Source organism: Gobio gobio (assembly GCF_949357685.1).
Source record: "Gobio gobio genome assembly, chromosome: 12".
In the NCBI taxonomy this organism is placed as follows: domain Eukaryota; kingdom Metazoa; phylum Chordata; class Actinopteri; order Cypriniformes; family Gobionidae; genus Gobio; species Gobio gobio.
In genome coordinates this window covers 16,654,774-16,672,587 of record NC_137105.1, presented here as the reverse complement: position 1 = coordinate 16,672,587, position 17,814 = coordinate 16,654,774, and the positions used below count along the sequence as shown (strand labels likewise).

At 39.5% G+C, this 17,814-nt stretch overlaps 1 protein-coding gene across 7 annotated transcripts in view; it reads left to right on the top strand.

Annotated features, from left to right (window-relative positions):
• Positions 1-17,814, top strand: part of cdc42bpab (CDC42 binding protein kinase alpha (DMPK-like) b) — an 80,128-nt gene that overhangs the window by 14,356 nt on the left and 47,958 nt on the right. Inside the window, exon 1 of one of the 7 annotated variants that reach the window (XM_079831862.1) lies at positions 9,241-9,293. The exons of the other annotated variants lie outside the window; for them this stretch is intronic. The gene's annotated coding sequence lies outside the window, so the exon portion shown is untranslated. Of the gene's footprint in view, positions 1-9,240; positions 9,294-17,814 lie in introns of those variants that run through there. 7 annotated transcript variants of the gene reach the window in all.

Sequence of the window (17,814 nt, the reverse complement as noted above, 5' to 3'; positions counted from 1 at the left end):
ACACTTGTTCACAATGCAGTGAGAGTAAAGTGTTTCACTGAATAAAACCGGAGACTGAGGGTGACGCAGATATGACGCAATCGACAGGCGACTCCCTCACACGCATAGCTCACACGTCCCGGCTCCTCGGTTAAAATAGCAATTTTCTCACGATTTACAAATAGTTTAAAACATTTGGGATATTCTAAGTACTCAACTGAACAAAATATATAACACTGGCCTAGTGGTTTCTGGATATTTTTCTGCAAAAATCCTACATAGTTCACCTTTAATTATGCAGGACTTTAAAGCTTTATATAATGTAAACGAATGAGTTATAAAAAAAATCACCCCCCTCACAGTTGTCATGAAGGGCAAAATTAGCCGTATAGACCAAAACCACAATTTGTACCAGGCTGTAAACATGTGTTTTTCTGCTGTAAAGTTGGGCATTTTAACATGGGTCTCAATGAGATTCTACTCCCTTCTGGAGCCTGTCCCTAGTGGCCAGTCTATGAATTGCAGTTTAAGTCACTTCCGTATTGGCTTCAAGAGGAACTGCGGGAGGTTGCCGTTTGCTCACTTCCAACCGTTGCTGTACCCCTTCGAGCCACAACTCTTCTTCTCTGCTTTAAGTGTATTTCTGTGGCAGAATTACAGCGCCACATTCTGGTCTGGCCTGTATGTATACGACATCGTTTTGAGTCGGTGTCATTAGTTTTGTTTGTACAGAGATATTTCTTTTCTATTTTTTAAACATATATTTATAAATCTAATAAGTCCGCATTAAATAAAAGAACCCCGTCTGCGTTTCTGCATCTTATACAAATTATCCATGTATGTCTAATTTGTTAAAAATATATATTTTTACAATTTTAAATTTTCACTTATAACGTCCTTACTCTATCTTTTGGTGAAACGACTTTGCTGGTGACATATGTCAGGCCCTTCCTTACAATCAACTGCAGTCACATATTCAGATCAGCCTCCCTCCAATCATCAACCGATGGATAGAACAAATTCCTGTCTTACTTTTTTTTCTTTTTTTTTCTCAGTAATCGGTTTCATTCCGATATGTCCCAATACAGTAGAAAAGATCTGTTGATAGTACTACTCTTTCACAATTTTAAGATTTGATGTCACTAAGTCTATTGATTATTTACTAGCTTTAAATGTGTGCTGGGGGGAAAATATTTATTTTGTTGAACACAAGAAGAAATAAGAATAAACTGGTCTTAATTCCATGCAATTACTATCAATGGGAAATGGAACGTTAAAGCATTAAAAGTGATGCAAAAGCACCATAAGCATCATACCAGTCTTTTAAATTTATACAAAAGCTTTGTGTGCGGAGAAGATTTTTAATTAAACAAAAACCTTAGTATATTCTCATAAAATTTCCATTTGTATTTCACAGAAGTATATAGTCATACAGGTTTGGAACAACTTGAGGGTGAGTAAATGATGACAAATTTTCATTTTTAAGTGAACTATCCCTTTAGCCTCATGTGAACAGCGGGGTGAGAAGCATGTGTGTATGGATCACGTTACAAATTGCAGGTTACTAATAGGGTTTGACGTTTGCTTTTAATGGGAAAGTATGTTTGACAGACAGTGTCTAGCCCAAATTAAAATTTCGCAATGGCATGTTCCAACAAAGCAACAAAGTTGATTAGCAATTAAGATAATAATGATTATGATGACAGTGATGATAATCTGAACATATTACATGGGTGGTAAAGTTTCAACAGTTCCGACTGCCTCCGGGTCTTTCAGTCAGCCGTGGTAGGAAACGTCCAGCAAGATTTCATTCACTCCTCTGTTCTCAGAGAATGCAGTAGGGTAGAGTTACATCTACCATGACATATTTTGCCACAGGGAGGTGACCGGGTGGTATTATGTTGACTGAAAAACTCCTGCTAAGCTAATGCTGGTATTTTTACATCCCTGCCAATTGAGCAAAAAGCATGGCAGTCTGTGGAAAGTTTTCACAGCTCTTGTGTCAATGTCATGTTGTTGGACGACTATGTAATCTTCTTGGGGGATATGACCGTTCTGCTTTTCTTCAAAGGTGTCTGCGTTAGTTTCTGAGAAATGGCAACGCTCCTTTTAATGATACATTACATCCTCACATGAAACAATATCATACACTACCCTTATTTTGCCTGACATAGTCAACATCTCTGTGCTGACTCCAATGATAAAGGGAGTAGTTCACCCATGAGTGAAAATGCTGTCATTTACTCACCCTCATCACTTTCTTGCTTCTGTCGAACACAAAGATATTTATATCTGACTGTCCAAGTTGCTCTTTTCCATTCGATGAAATGTGTTTCACATGAATGTGTTCATGCTTCGTTTTAAAAAAAATTGCCTTATTTTTCATATATTTGACCTTTATTCTACACTGCTCTGTCCCTCCTTGTAAAACGGTCTGATGCTTTCCGGGTTGTATGAAGCCGTTGTTGCGATGGGCTCTGATTGGTTAGCTGGCCCAGTGTGTTGTGATTCGCTAACCGCCTAGTGCACGTTTGTCGGAAACGTCACGCCCCTTACCTTTACCGGTAGACTGTGCTTTGGTCAGTATTAGAAACAACGGCGTCAATAAAACCATATGAGCCCGAATCAGACCCAGAACATTTGAGTGAAGATGATCGAGCAGAACCTGTTCAGTCCTCAAGAGTAAAGACTGCGGATCTATAGTGATCTCTACTGAATGGCACTGTTACTTTTGTATTTTTAGAACGATTATAGCCAAATATCTGTCGCAAGAACTAACCCAAAACGAACACTAAGCACTGGCTTTAACTAGTAAGTTAGCCAAATCACACACAGAACCATGTTTAGCAAGCCTGTAGATAAATAATACATAAAAGCTCTAATCAAAGAATCATTTACACTAATGCCAGGTTCGCTGTTGAGATTTTAACATTAGTGTTTGTAACGTTAGGTGTTCGTCGGATAACGTTAAGTATGAATGAGCATTTAACAGACTGGTTTGCAGAATAGCATTGTCATCTGTTTACTTCCTTGCTACAACCAATTACAGGAAAACACATCGATGAAAAATAAATCAGACTTACAGGTTGTGGCCCCTAAACAGCTTCTGTTTGTAAATCCAGCTTTCAGGACAAGCCGTTGTGCATATCCTGTATTGAACTCGCAAAGTTTGTGGAAGTATTCCTCCTTGAAATGTGCAGCGCGCGCGTCGTGCATCCACGCACCGGCAGTGTTTTTTTCACGCAGCTGACGTTGTGCAAATCCGGCATTGAAATCGCGAAGACGGTGGATGTTTTCCTCCGTGAGATGTGCTGCAGGGAGCCCCGCACACGCCTGTTCCCCGCTGTCTCATACACACGTGCAACATGTTGTATGTTAAACACTCTGCAACGCACCCCCGTCCCAAGGAAGACTGAACAGAGCAAGTACCCCAGACCTGCAATCCGGATGAATATAACAGCGTTTCCTTGGCATCGCGGCAACAACACTCCAGCCTAACTATACCACAACAGCGCCGCGATACAAAATGGCCTCACCCCCCTTATTTAATATTCTCCGAGGAGGGGTTTATGTAAATATTGAGCCTGGTGATGTCACCAACCCTGGAGGAATGGCTGTAGTCGCCTACTGGCCGTTTGCTGTAGTCCTTAGAAACTGATTTCTTTAAAAGCAAATATCTCCCTTTGCTTTAAACTTTGAACGTTGTAACTTTGCAGATGTTGTTTATGCTCAAGCAGCAACATTAAACGCTAGCTAAAGTTAGAATAGTGAAATCGTGGTTTACCACCCCTTTAAGCAAAATTTTCACTTAAATTTCAATGTTCCTTACAGAAATCTGTATTAAGTATACCTTGACCTTGAAGACTTTGACCATGTCATATGGACCACTTTTATGATGCTTTTTGGCTTTTTTTTTGTCTGGCTGCGATTCATTGAAATAAGGTGAAATCACAATATGCAGGACTTTACATTGTTCAGCTCATGATCTGATGTTTTCATTGTCTCAGGGTGGCTCGGTTCACAACAATAAATATAAACGCGTATAACATGCATTTGTAAACAGCTGTTGGCGACAAAAAAAAAGCTTTAAAGGCTCTCTGCAATTTTGTTTGTCCAAATAGGCTCTATGGTTTAACATTTTAAAGGAATTAAAACACCCATAAATATTGTAATTTTACAGTTTTACAGTAAAATAAAAGCTAACTTTTATATTAGTGTCCTTGTCACTGGTCACATGAAGTTACTATAGTAATAACGGTAACACTTTACAATAAGGTTTCATTTGTTAACATTAGTTTAACTACATAAGTTAACATTCAACATTTACTGATACATTATACATTAAAAATGGTATGTGTTAACATTAATGCACTGTGAAGTGACACAAACAACAATGAAGAGCTGGATTTTTATTAACTAACGTTAGCAAAGATGAACAAATACATTAACAAACGAAAACTTATTGTAAAGTGTTACCATAATAACTGTAAATTATGCATTAATTACAATTCTAACCCTAAGTGCATGCAGTTAATTAATATTACTCGGTACTTAAATGTGTAATTACACTGCAATAAGGACACCTTCAAATTAAGTTTAACATAATATTTATTCTGTTGTTTATTTTGTATTTAATAATAATAATTAATTATAATTTTTAGTTATGTGTCAATTGTACAGCCCTACAAAAAAACACAGCAAACTAACCAGGAGCTTTTGAATTGCTGTCACAATTTTCTATTAGAAAAATCGCATTTAGCCATGAATTATGTAGCAATATATTTTACTCTATTTAAAAAAACTGACAGCATGAAAAGTGTAGCGTGAACATTTTTCAAAATGCCTCCTTTTTTCACCCAAAAAAGTCATATGAGATTGGAATGACATTTTGAATTATCCAATTATCGCTTTAAAAAACCTGTTCTCCACTTTTTCTCACTTGGGACTTTAGCAGTGATGGTAATGGGGGAAAAAATCACAGGTTAGCAGTAGCACAGCTGTTTCTTTTGTTTTGTTTGGATCTTTGTATGCTCTCCATTGGGCCTGATGGTATCCTTTTAAAGGTGAATGGTTACTTCCTGTATTGTAATGTAATCTTATCTTATCTAACCTTGGTGCAGTAGCATGACTCTATGAGTCTATGTATTTCTTATGTAGATTGAAGAAGTAGTGGATCGTTACAAAATGGGTGATGCGACTGCAGGCCCTGATGAGAGCTGCAGTAACCAGGAACGAAGTAAAGTGTCGAACATGCTTTTGACATGTTTACCGTCTCATTTCATCTCCGTCTTTTGTGCGGAGAGTTTCTGTTTATGTCGTTTGTCACATAACCTTTCTGCATTCATTACATATTTTGCATAGCTGTTTGTGATAAAAGAGCCATGCTTTGCTCTTTTTTTCACCATAAATGCACTTACAGTATGAGGCTTGAGCTTTGGGCATGTCTAATGGGTGATTCTTCACCTACTCTGTCTGGTTGCTTTTTTCTTCTTCATGAACATTAGCACAGGAGCCCTGAGATCTTATTGCTTTGTTTGTTCTGTGTGGTCTTCCTCTGGCTTCATTGTATTTTAGGAATATCCTGTTTGTGCATTGCAGTGGTTAGACAAATGTAGTTTTTGTCTTGTCTGACACAAGTCATGCCTTCATGCTTCTATAGTGGATGCTTTAGGGGAGGTATATATTGCTTTGGGAATTTGGCCTTCATGGGTGCTCACTCTAGCGGTAAACACAATTTATCGCCCCATTGCATGTTTATGCAGTATGAAAGTGATTCTCGGGCATGTTTATGTATGTTTGGTACTTATTAATGATTTAATGCTCTCTCCTCACGGAAGGCTTCATATAGCATCACCCGCTAACTACGTGGTACTCTGAGCCATGATTTTGCCTTGGGGATTGAAAGCACCTATTACTTTTTTATCTTTATTTTTTAAATTCATTTGATATCTTGCCAGCTTGTTTAATAACAGGGGCTACCATCGCAACTATGAAGGAAACCCCTGCTCAAGACCCTTTCATTTTGTAAATGTAATTTATTCAGTCTGTTGGGACTCGTCTTATTTATGGCCTTTATTAGCACTAGCAGTTTTGAGGCACTGGGACATTTATTGCAGATTAAGTAAGGCATTGTTGGAATCACAGGCTAGTAAGTTAAAAAAGAAAAAAAAAAACATGAATGAATATGTTTTATTTTAGAATATTATAATTAGAATAATTTTAAGAATAATTAATCTTACTGTGTATATATAATGTATATTAGTAAATTTAAATGTAACTTAAAAATATATATACCGATCAGGCATAACATTGTGAATAACACTGATTATCTCTTCATCATGGCACCTGTTAGTGGGTGGGAAATATTAGGCAGCAAGAAACATTTCGTCCTCATAGTTGATGTGTTAGAAGCAGGAAAAATGGGCAAGCCTAAGGATTTGAGTTTGACAAGGGCCAAATTGTGATTGCTAGACAACTGGTTCAGAGCATCTCCAAAACTGCACCTCTTGTGGGGTGTTCCCGGTCTGCAGTTGTCAGTATGTATCAAAAGTGGTCCAAGGAAGGAACTGTTGAACCAGCGACAGGGTCATGGGCGGCCAAGGCTCATTGTTGCACGTGGGGAGCGAAGGCTGGCCCGTGTGGTTCAATCAAACAGACGAGCTACTGTAGCTCAAATTGCTCAAGAAGTTAATGCTGGTTCTGATAGAAAGGTGTCAGAATACACAGTGCATCGCAGTTTGTTGCGTATGGGTCTGCATAGCCACAGACCAGTCAGGGTGCCCATGCGGACCCCTGTCCACAGCCGAAAGCTCCAATAGTGGGCACGTGCGCATCAGAACTGAATCACGGAGCAATGGAAGAAGGTGGCCTGGTCTGATAAATCACGTTTTCTTTGACATAACGTGGATGGCCGGGTGCGTGTACGTCGCTTGCCTGGGGAACACATGGCACCTGGATGCACTATGGGAAGAAGGCAAGCCGGGGGAGGCAGTGTGGGCAATGTTCTGCTGGGAAACATTGGATGTTACTTTGATGTTACTTTGATGTTACTACCACCTACCTAAGCATTGTTGCAGACCATGTACACCCTTTCATGGAAACGGTATTCCCTGGTGGCTGTGGCCTCTTTTAGCAGGATAATGCGCTCTGCCACAAAGCAAAAATTGTTCAGGAATTGTTTGAGGAGCACAACAACGAATGGGTCTGTTACGTTTTTTGGTCTGCGCCGACTCGCATATGATTTTTGCTGCAGCTTCAGTGTCTATTTATAATGTAGGGGGCAGGACGCTTTAGATTCTAGAGCATTTGATTGGGTGGAAAATCTGATGAGAAAATTATTGATCCATATAGACCCTTTTCACAGACTGTGATGCGTTTTAATGGTAATCAATATCGTAAATTCTGCAATGTTTTTTTGTATATTTTTGGTGGGGGGGGAGTGAAACACGACATCTCATGTCAATCTTGAGTGCCTATAGAGTAGTATTGCATCCTTCATATCTCCAAAAAGTCTTTAGTTTTATTATATTTATAAAAGAAAAATAGAAAGATATCGAGTCTTTCTGAAAAAAACAGAGCGGCTATTGCGTTGAGAGCGTCTGAAAGCTGTGACATCCTTAAACGTGGAAAAAAACCCGTTATCCTAAATAAACCATGGAGAGCAATCCGATTTAGCCATATACAGTGAGGAAAATAAGTATTTGAACACCCTGCTATTTTGCAAGTTCTCCCACTTAGAAATCATGGAGGGGTCTGAAATTGTCATCGTCGGTGCATGTCCACTGTGAGAGACATAATCTAAAAAAAATATGATTTTTTAACTATTTATTTGTATGATACAGCTGCAAATAAGTATTTGAACAGCTGAGAAAATCCATGTTAATATTTGGTACAGTAGCCTTTGTTTGCAATTACAGAGGTCAAACGTTTCCTGTAGTTTTTCACCAGGTTTGGACACACTGCAGGAGGGATTTTGGCGCACTCCTCCACACAGATCTTCTCTAGATCAGTCAGGTTTCTGGCCTGTCGCTGAGAAACACAGAGTTTGAGCTCCCTCCAAAGATGCTCTATTGGGTTTAGGTCTGGAGACTGGCTAGGCCACACGAGAACCTTGATATGCTTCTTACAGAGCCACTCCTTGGTTATCCTGGCTGTGTGCTTCGGGTCATTGTCATGTTGGAAGACCCAGCCTCGACCCATCTTCAATGCTCTAACTGAGGGAAGGAGGTTGTTCCCCAAAATCTCGCAATACATGGCCCCGGTTTTCCTCTCCTTAATACAGTGCAGTCGCCATGTCCCATGTGCAGAAAAACACCCCCAAAGCATGATGCTACCACCCCCATGCTTCACAGTAGGGATGGTGTTCTTGGGATGGTACTCATCATTCTTCTTCCTCCAAACACGTTAAGTGGAATTATGACCAAAAAGTTCAATTTTGGTCATCCAAATCATCCAAATGGTCATTGGCAAACTTAAGACGGGCCTGGACATGTGCTGGTTTAAGCAGGGGAACCTTCCGTGCCATGCATGATTTCAAACCATGACGTCTTAGTGTATTACCAACAGTAACCTTGGAAACGGTGGTCCCAGCTCTTTTCAGGTCATTGACCAGCTCCTCCCGTGTAGTTCTGGGCTGATTTCTCACCTTTCTTAGGATAATTGAGAACCCACGAGGTGAGATCTTGCATGGAGCCCCAGTCCGAGAGAGATTGACAGTCATGTTTAGCTTCTTCCATTTTCTAATGATTGCTCCAACTGTGGACCTTTTTTCACCAAGCTGCTTGGCAATTTCCCTGTAGCCCTTTCCAGCCTTGTGGAGGTGTACAATTTTGTCTCTAGTGTCTTTGGACAGCTCTTTGGTCTTGGCCATGTTAGTAGTTGGATTCTTACTGATTGTATGGGGTGGACAGGTGTCTTTATGCAGCTAACGACCTCAAACAGGTGCATCTAATTTAGTATAATAAATGGAGTGGAGGTGGATATTTTAAAGGCAGACTAACAGGTCTTTGAGGGTCAGAATTCTAGCTGATAGACCGGTGTTCAAATACTTATTTGCAGCTGTATCATATAAATAAATAGTTAAAAAATCATACATTGTGATTTCTGAATTTTTTTTTTAGATTATGTCTCTCACAGTGGACATGCACCTACGATGACAATTTCAGACCCCTCCATGATGTCTAAGTGGGAGAACTTGCAAAATAGCAGGGTGTTCAAATACTATTTTCCTCACTGTATATGATCCAGAATCAGATCTAGAGGCTGAAATTGAACAGGAGAAGCAGCAACAACGACTACAGCAGGACGTCTCAATGGTATGTACTGTAACTGTAACTTATATACTTGCTTAGAGGCTTGTCATGCACAAGTTTTGCAACATTTGTGTGTGTTAACTCGTGGTTTATGAGGACATGATTTGGTTTATGGACTATTGTATGCGATTTTAATGTTAGCAGTAGCAAGCGGAACAGTTTTGCACGTCAGACTAGTGCATGTTTACATAGAAAAACAGTGGAATAGTAGCGCATTTGAATGAACGTGTCGATAGCTAACAACACAAAGACATTTGAAGCAGTTTTACTCACTTCTTCCAACGCACGACCATGAACCCTAATCGCTGGGACCGCTCCATCTTTGAGCATTAGATGAGCTACAAATCCGGAGTTGAACTGGGGCTTGTTTATAAACCATAGTCAACGAAAAGAAAATCACTTGCACAGCTCCGTTGCTGCTCAGGAAAAACAAACTCCATCCACTGTCCCATTAACGCTGGGTTCTTTGGAAAGCTGTGCAGGGTTGTCTTGCCCTGACAACCAAAAAACACATCTTTGGTGACATTGTTGATTTCGTGAAGTCCTGTGACTGCAGCATGCAGCCGATGACTTCCCTAAAGCAGAGCACAGCGCGTTAATGGGCGTGCATTTGCTCTCTCGCTCTAGTCGCATGCGCACCCATCCTGGGAGAAGAACCCGTACGGCCCGTACAAGGACATTCCGCCCTCGTTGATGTCACTTTGGCCCATACTCGAAAAAAACTTTCCGAAACTTGTGAAAAAACGGAAGGAGTATTTTTGGCACAGAAATACTCAATCAAACGTCCAACTTTAAAAAAAAAAAAAACATTGTCAATTTTTAGCATGGGAATCCAGGTCTTTAACCGTGTAAAAAGTTCACTATGCATGAAACAGCATTTCACTTAATTTTTTAGAGGGCTACAAAAGTGTCCTCTGTGTTCATATTGAATAATTGCATAATTCACATGACATCTATACCTGCATAGAGAGACGCATCCTGATAGAATGCACTGTAGCATTGTGGACACATTTTAATCGTCCACGATCGTGATATCGCCCAGCCCCAATTGAGGTGTTTTGCAACTTTTGTGTAGTGATTTATTGCAACTTCTGCAACGTCTGCTACCTTTGAGAGACAACTGATAGCGTGATCACCGAAGCAGCTCCAGTTAGCAAGTGCTTTCGGTGTGAGAGTGCAAATCTTTCAGTGCCTTCAAGGGTTAGTTCACCCAAAAATGAAAATTATCCCATGATTTACTCACCCTCAAGTCATCCTAGGTGTATATGACATTCTTCTTTTAGACGAATAAAATTGGAGTTATATAAAAAATGTCCTGGCGAATCGCCTTCCGAATTCAACTTAAAAAAGTGTATTGCCTCTCGCAGTTCAAAATGCTTACGCTACGTCTGACGACATTGCACACCAGTTACGCTTGTAGTGTAAGCATTTTGAACTACGAGAGGCACTACACTTTTTCCATAAGTTGAATATGGAAGGCGATTCGCCAGAAGCTAGATAATTGACTTTTATAAAGTTTTAAATATGGATATTTTTCTAACACAAACGCATCGCTTCACTTCAGAAGGCCTTTATTAACCCCCTGGAGCCGTGTGGAGCAGTTATATGATGGATAGATGTACTTTTATAGACTTCAAAAATTACCCAACAGTCACTGCCATTATAAAGCTTGGAAGAGCCAAGACATTTTTAATATAAATGATTTTATTCGTCTGAAAGAAGAATGTCATATACACCTAGGAAGGCTCGAGGGTGAGTAAATCATGGGCTAATTTTAATTTTTGGGCAAACTATCCCTTTCAGCCTTTTCGCGTTGATTGGCCGGACTCGTGACTCCCAACAAATCAGATGGGCAGTGGGCGGACATTGGTCTAGGCCACAGAGTGGTGAGTTCCGACAGAGGTGGCTGCATCAGAGCCAAATTAAAAATTCAGAGCGAACAGAAAATTAAATGATCAAAATTGAATTATTTTATCAGCAAATCGGTTTTGAAAATGACCAATAACCATAAAAATGCTTAATATCGGTACCGATAATCAGTCTACCCCTAATTGTAAAATAGAATTTCATTATAAAGTTTTACTGTACTCATCCATGCTAGCATTAGCATAGCCTCTGCTTCTGAAAGTTGTTGATGCCAGAGCACATTGTCATAACTGCACTATTGTGTTAATGCTCTCAATGCCTTATTAGCCTCTCTGGTTACGGCAGAGGAAGGCCATCCTCAGGTCTTTTAGCTCCAGGAGCCGGGACGTGTTCTTCTGGAAGCGGCATTTTTGCGTTGTTACCTCACCGTGGCCGTAAATAATCCCTCTTATGGCTTCCAGATGTCCCCTTGCCAGAAGAGTGGATGTGGGAACACACACTCAGGGCCTAGTATTCTTCTTTGCATCCTTCTTTGCACACACGCCTGTCCCCGAATACAGCGGGGAGGGCAAATTTACACAAGCACACGCAGATTCTCATGAGCGCCGTGTCACGCACACCCTTAACCAGTCTGGTAGGAGACACAAAGACGGGACGTGTTTTTCCAGTCCATCAATGCCAATGAGTTTACTCTGACACTTTCTTTCAAAAACTCAGTATTTGTATTTTGCATAAATTTCATCCTTTTGTACCAGGGTTATTATCGTTCAAATGAAAAGCATAAAAAAACATTTTTATTACTTAAAATAAATATTAACTGAATTAAAATCAAAGGCAAAATTTCCAAGGCAACATTACTAATTTTTGTTTAGTTTAATTTAAGTACTAAAATAAGTAAAAAATAAAATATTGACTAAAAATGTCAATAAAAATGACTAAAATTAAAGTGAAAACAGAAAATGTAAAAATCTATAAAAATCTTAATCAAAATATTAAAAGAAACTATAATAGTATATAAATGAAACTAAATAACACTGCCTTGTACAACCTCACTATGTGAACCATGTGAACCATTCTTTGAAAGGATCATAAACAGCCATATAGTCAGCAATGTGGTGAAGGTGTTTACATTTACAGCACCAGAGATGACCTCACTCTCATTTGTCATGACAACCGTTGCTATGTTTGACATGCCCGTGTTGTTTTATTAGGTTTTCAGGTGAGTGATACTGTATAGCTATTGTTCGGCTGCCAAAATTAAACAAGAGATGCATCACTAAAGCTAATATTGTTAACGCACTGATCCTTAGATACATAGGGCGGAGCTGGCTTCATGATGCACAGGTATCACATGGATTCCAGATTTCTCCATTGATGGGGCCCCTCACTCGATCTACGTTTATTTGTTTTTAGACTTGCCTTGCCGGTCCCATTATGTTGTGGTTACATAGCGATTCATGCTAGCAGAGTATTTTATTCAGTGGTTGTTTTGCAGTCCATGCTGTTCTGTGGTGAAAGGCTGTCTGTGGAACAGAGGAGTCTTTTAGGACTCTAGTGGTTATGGTTATGAGCGTTATGCCTGGTTGTATGCTGTCAATGGTGTGTGTGACGTAACGCACGACTCCCACTGCAGTGGCACACTTATTTTAACATATGGCTGCTGTTAACATGTGTCAAAACTGTTGAATGTTCCTTAGAGGTCAAGCGTGGCTGATTCTATCCAGGGATGTCTGAGGTTATGGCCGTATGTCCACCAAAGTGTTTTTAGCCAGCTGAAAACGCCAGACGCTCTGCTGCAAACGTCTAGCTGTGGGCGCTTGAGAGCACTTTGGCCGTGCAGTGCCCCCCCCCCCCCCCCGGTGAAATATGGAATATCTGCGGAAGTGTTACTAGTGTCTCATTTCACAGATAGTTGTTGACATTTTTATATAGAAACAATGTGTAGTATTTACACTGGCTCTTTTTGTTCTGTTATTGTGCTTGTTGTCTGTTTGGATTTGGCAGGTGGTCGCCGGTATGGTATTTGTCCCTCCCCTCCTCCACTGTGATTGGACGGCTGGGTAAAAAGTGACTGATGGACGAGGCATTTTGCCCGAAGTTGAACTTTCTTCAACTCTAGGCGACCAGCAAAAAAACACCTAGCACTCAGCGTGAAATAGACGCTCAGCGAATTGTTGCGTCTCTGCCATTTTAAAGACGCCATTGAAAACAACTGCAAAAATACGCTAGCCTCAGGAAGAAACGCTTTGGTAGACACACAGCATATTTTTTTATCTCAATGGTAAGGCTGGGTGGTATCAATTTAATAAATCCAGTCAGAATTATAGCATCTGAAGTATCTGTTTTATAATAGTTTTTAAAGGTGCCATATGTAAGAATGACAGCTAGTGGTTGAAATGAGTACTGCAGACCAAATTCTAAATATTTTTTAAATATTTAAACTGGCAATGTACGGTATCGCACGGACCAAAACAAAAACAGACATTCCCACACGGAATGCACATTTCAAAGTAAAATAACTGGCTGTAGCATTGTTTTTCAGAGAAACGAGCATGTGAACTTAGCATGTTTACTAAATATCTGCAAACATATTATGGTATTTCTATGCTTTTGTACAGTCAAAACCTTACATACAGCACCTTTAACTTGTGTTACATAATGTGAGGCTGTTTTTGAACTGATGCCAGACTTTTACTGATTATCTCCTAGTTTGTCAGTCATTTGGTTCAACTTGTATTTAAACTCCCTTGTTTTGTCCAGTCCCTGGTTATTGTCTTATTTAAAGCGTATGTAAGAAATAACTGACGACGGGCCGTTGAATTATTAGAAAAATAATGCACCCGAGGTGGTTATGCGGCCACGACGCGAAGTGTATTAGGCGAAGAGAGAGAGAGATTAAGCATATGTGAATTACATAAGTCTGTGCGTCTCTCAACCGTGTTCGGCAGCAGCGTCTCTAAAGCGAAACTGTAAGTTTATCTGTTCCAAGAACAGTACCGTTATTACCTTGCTAGTGAGAAATTCATGTAGTTTTTAAGTTAACCTAGTTACGTCAGAGCAGCGCTGACAACACGTTTCTGTGCGAGTGTGTGTCCGTACTGTATGTGTGCGCTTGTATGTGAGAGAGAAAGAGTGGGAGAAAGAATACATGTTTTCCATACATAATAAAACTTAATTTTGTGGCAAAAAACATGGAAATAATTTGTTTAAGTATAAATACAAGTATATAATATATAATAGTGTAATATATAATACTATACTTATATAATAGTACAAATATGTAATATATTTTATCTATTATTTTTTATTTATTTATTGCTAAAATATGGTTTGTATTTCCATACATGCTGATAAATTTATATTTTTAATTAAATAATATAGTCACATATTATTATTATTATAGAGATACCATCCATCATCATAATAAATATGACTCCTAGCGTGATATAATACTTTAGCTATGCTGCTGCCTACCCTTACTTAGTGGTGTTTACACATAGTTGGTATTGTTGGCATGTTTTTAGCTGTCAGCAGGGTGTGTGATAAAGTTCCTGACCTGTGATATGTGACTACTGTTAGATTAGCAGTGGGTCAGTGCTTAAGTGTAATTACAGTAGTAATGTGGAGCGGTTCTGATGAGATGTAATGACCTGGCTGTGTAATGAAGGCCTGCTGGGACCAAAATGCCTCGGAGCCACCAATTGTACCTTGGTGATCTACCCACTTATTTGCTCTGAAAGACAGATGCTGTAACTTCAACACATAATGACCGCTTAAATAGAATTGGATTATTGTGTGGGAAACATGTATTTATTCTTAGTTTATATTATTAAATATAATTATATTAAAAATAAGTAGGTTTTTTCATCTTCTAAAAAATGAAACTGGTGTTGCCCATGTAAAACTCTGTGACATTAGTTTTCTGAATGGTTTACGCCTTAGCAAATGCTTTCAATAGTTTTTCAAATATTTGTAATTATTATTCTTAAGTTGCAATGTTTTTAATGGTGGGATTTTTAAAACCACATTTTTACATATAGAAAAAGGTCTCGAAGTTGTTTTGTAATATTTTTGCATTTACACGTCTAATGCATTCCATTTTTACTTGCATTGGTATTATATAATGGCAAGGTATTTAGACTTTAAAAAAATGCTTTGATTGTCATTGCATTATTTAATAAAATACAAACCAACTTTATTACAAAAGATAATTTTTTGTTGTTTTTTTTGTTCTAAAAGTAATAGCAAACATGGCTCAGAAATGTGAAATCAGTTCTGAGGAAAGCGGTTGCAGTCTCTGTTTGCACAAGCATTTGGTTTCATTTTCTGTTGCAAAGGGAATTCATATTTTTAAATGCAGTGTAAGTGTTAAAGGGATAGTTCACTCAAAAAAGGTCATTTACTCACCCTCAAGTTGTTCCAACCCTGTATTAATTTCTTTATTCTGCTGAACACAAAAGAAGATATTTTGATGGGCCTCAGTGAATTCCATAGTATAGTATCTTCCATAGTATTAAAGGTCCCATGGCATGAAATTTTCATTTGATGAGGTTTTTCAACATTAATATGAGTTCCCCTAGCCTGAATATTGTCCCCAAGTTCTGGGTGTCTTTCTCTGCCTTTGAGAAAATGACAGCCTAGATGAGCTGATCTTGAATTTTCCTGTTATGACGTCATAACAGGAACGGTTACGTCCCTTTCCTCCGCCCAGAGAATTTGGCACACCCATACGAGCGCCATATTTTTTTGTTCTCGAGAGATCAAGGCTTGTGAACGAGTGAATGCTGGCAGTTTATCAGTGTTTGGATGTACAAATGAAAACAGAATTCTTTTTTCAGTTCCTTCTGATCTGTGATCAGTGATTTCTGAAGTGTAGCTAATTATTCAAGTTCACACAGAACTTTATTATCCGTGCACACGCTGCGGCTTCTCTCTCTCCCGACAGAACGGTGTTTTCTATCTTGTGAGTCAGCGTTTTTGTACGTCCTCGTCGCGTCTATCTGATCTAAAATGTGCATACAGTCGTGAGTTTCTGCTCAACATCGGCAGAGCCACATCTTTAGAGATAAACCTCACTTACGCCGAAGCTCGGGCTGCACTGACCGGTCGGCCTTCAACATCACAGACCCCCAGTACTGCATCTGGCCCACAGCGGAGGCACCAAACGCGGTGCGAGATTAAGCAGAAGGGGGGTAAGCGTGAGAGTATCCGGGCTAGGCTAGCCAGCTATCCCCACAATAAACTGGATTACATTTGATTACTGCGCCGCTGTCTTTGTTTGCGCTGTGTACTCAATGCTGACGCTTTTCATATGATTGGAAAATATCTAAAAATAATGCTATAATCAACACTTTCTCGCGTTCATCTCGACAGCTGTAATGGTACATTACATGTGTTACAAAGTTGGTAGAATAAGTAGGAAGACGGACTCGGCGTGACTGAGACTCGTGTTTATTCAGAACTCTCAGATACAAACAAAATAAACTTGCGCTGACAGCGCTGTCACAACTCAGTAGTTACAATATATAACTTTGTTAGCAATCGCTCCGTCTCTGGTCCATTGATGTCCGGTTCGCAAACAAACCGTTCTTTTGAACCGGTTCTTTTTAGTGAACCGGTCGAACCAGTTCACCAAATCGCGCTGAATCGTTCGAAACGGTTCGCGTCTCGAGTCAGCGCTGATCCATCATTTACTAAAGTTACTAACTTTCTGATATGAGTGACAGTCCCTCCGACTAGAAATAGACTAATAACCTGAAGTATATGCTAGGAACTACAACAGTTCACTGAACTGAGACGTGCTGAGAGAACTGATGAGAAGTGACATCCGTCTCTCTGACGTGCCTCTTAGACCTTATAAAATAAAATAAAAAATCCATGCCATGGGACCTTTAATATAGGGTTGGAACAACTTGAGGGTGAGTAAATGATGACAGAATTTAAAGTTTTGAGTGAACTATCCCTTTAAGTTTTCTGGAGCCACTATATGTTCTAGGAGACTTTTCATCCATCATTTATCCACTTTGAAATAGCCAAATAAGCCGAAACCACCTATAACAGTTCAGTTTGACCTGTTAGTTGTAGTCTGACAGGCATTTCCTTATTTCTCACCGGGCCAGACTTTTTTTGAATTTCTCTCCTCTGCACAATCCAATATTGCTATGGCAACAGAGCTGCCCCACCCCGTGTGCATGATGCTGATTCGGAAGAGATTTAGGGACAACGTTGTGACTCTGCGGCAGAGGCAGTGCATGTTCTCCATGGAAAAATTTAGCTACAGCACAAAGCACACCTCAGTAATGTGTACAAGAGCCATTCGATGAGGTCGAGCTGTGATATTTTAGGAAGGTCAAGCTTACCTCATTCTGAGGGTTTAGAGCTGCATAGACTGATGACGGCAGGTGTGGGTGGCGTGTTTGTACTCTTGTTGAGGATAAACATGGCAGATTTTTGTTCTTATCGCACTGCGGTTGAGATTATCCACTTCTCTGTTCCCATGTTTTCCCACTTGTTAGATATCTGAGCCAGGGATGGCAGGTCTCCGTCTAGGATGGCTACACCCTGTGAATAAATAACACGTACAACATTGCTATTGTCAAATTATTTAGTATACACAATATTTAGAAAATATTTGAAATTATTTATTTGAAATTTTTCA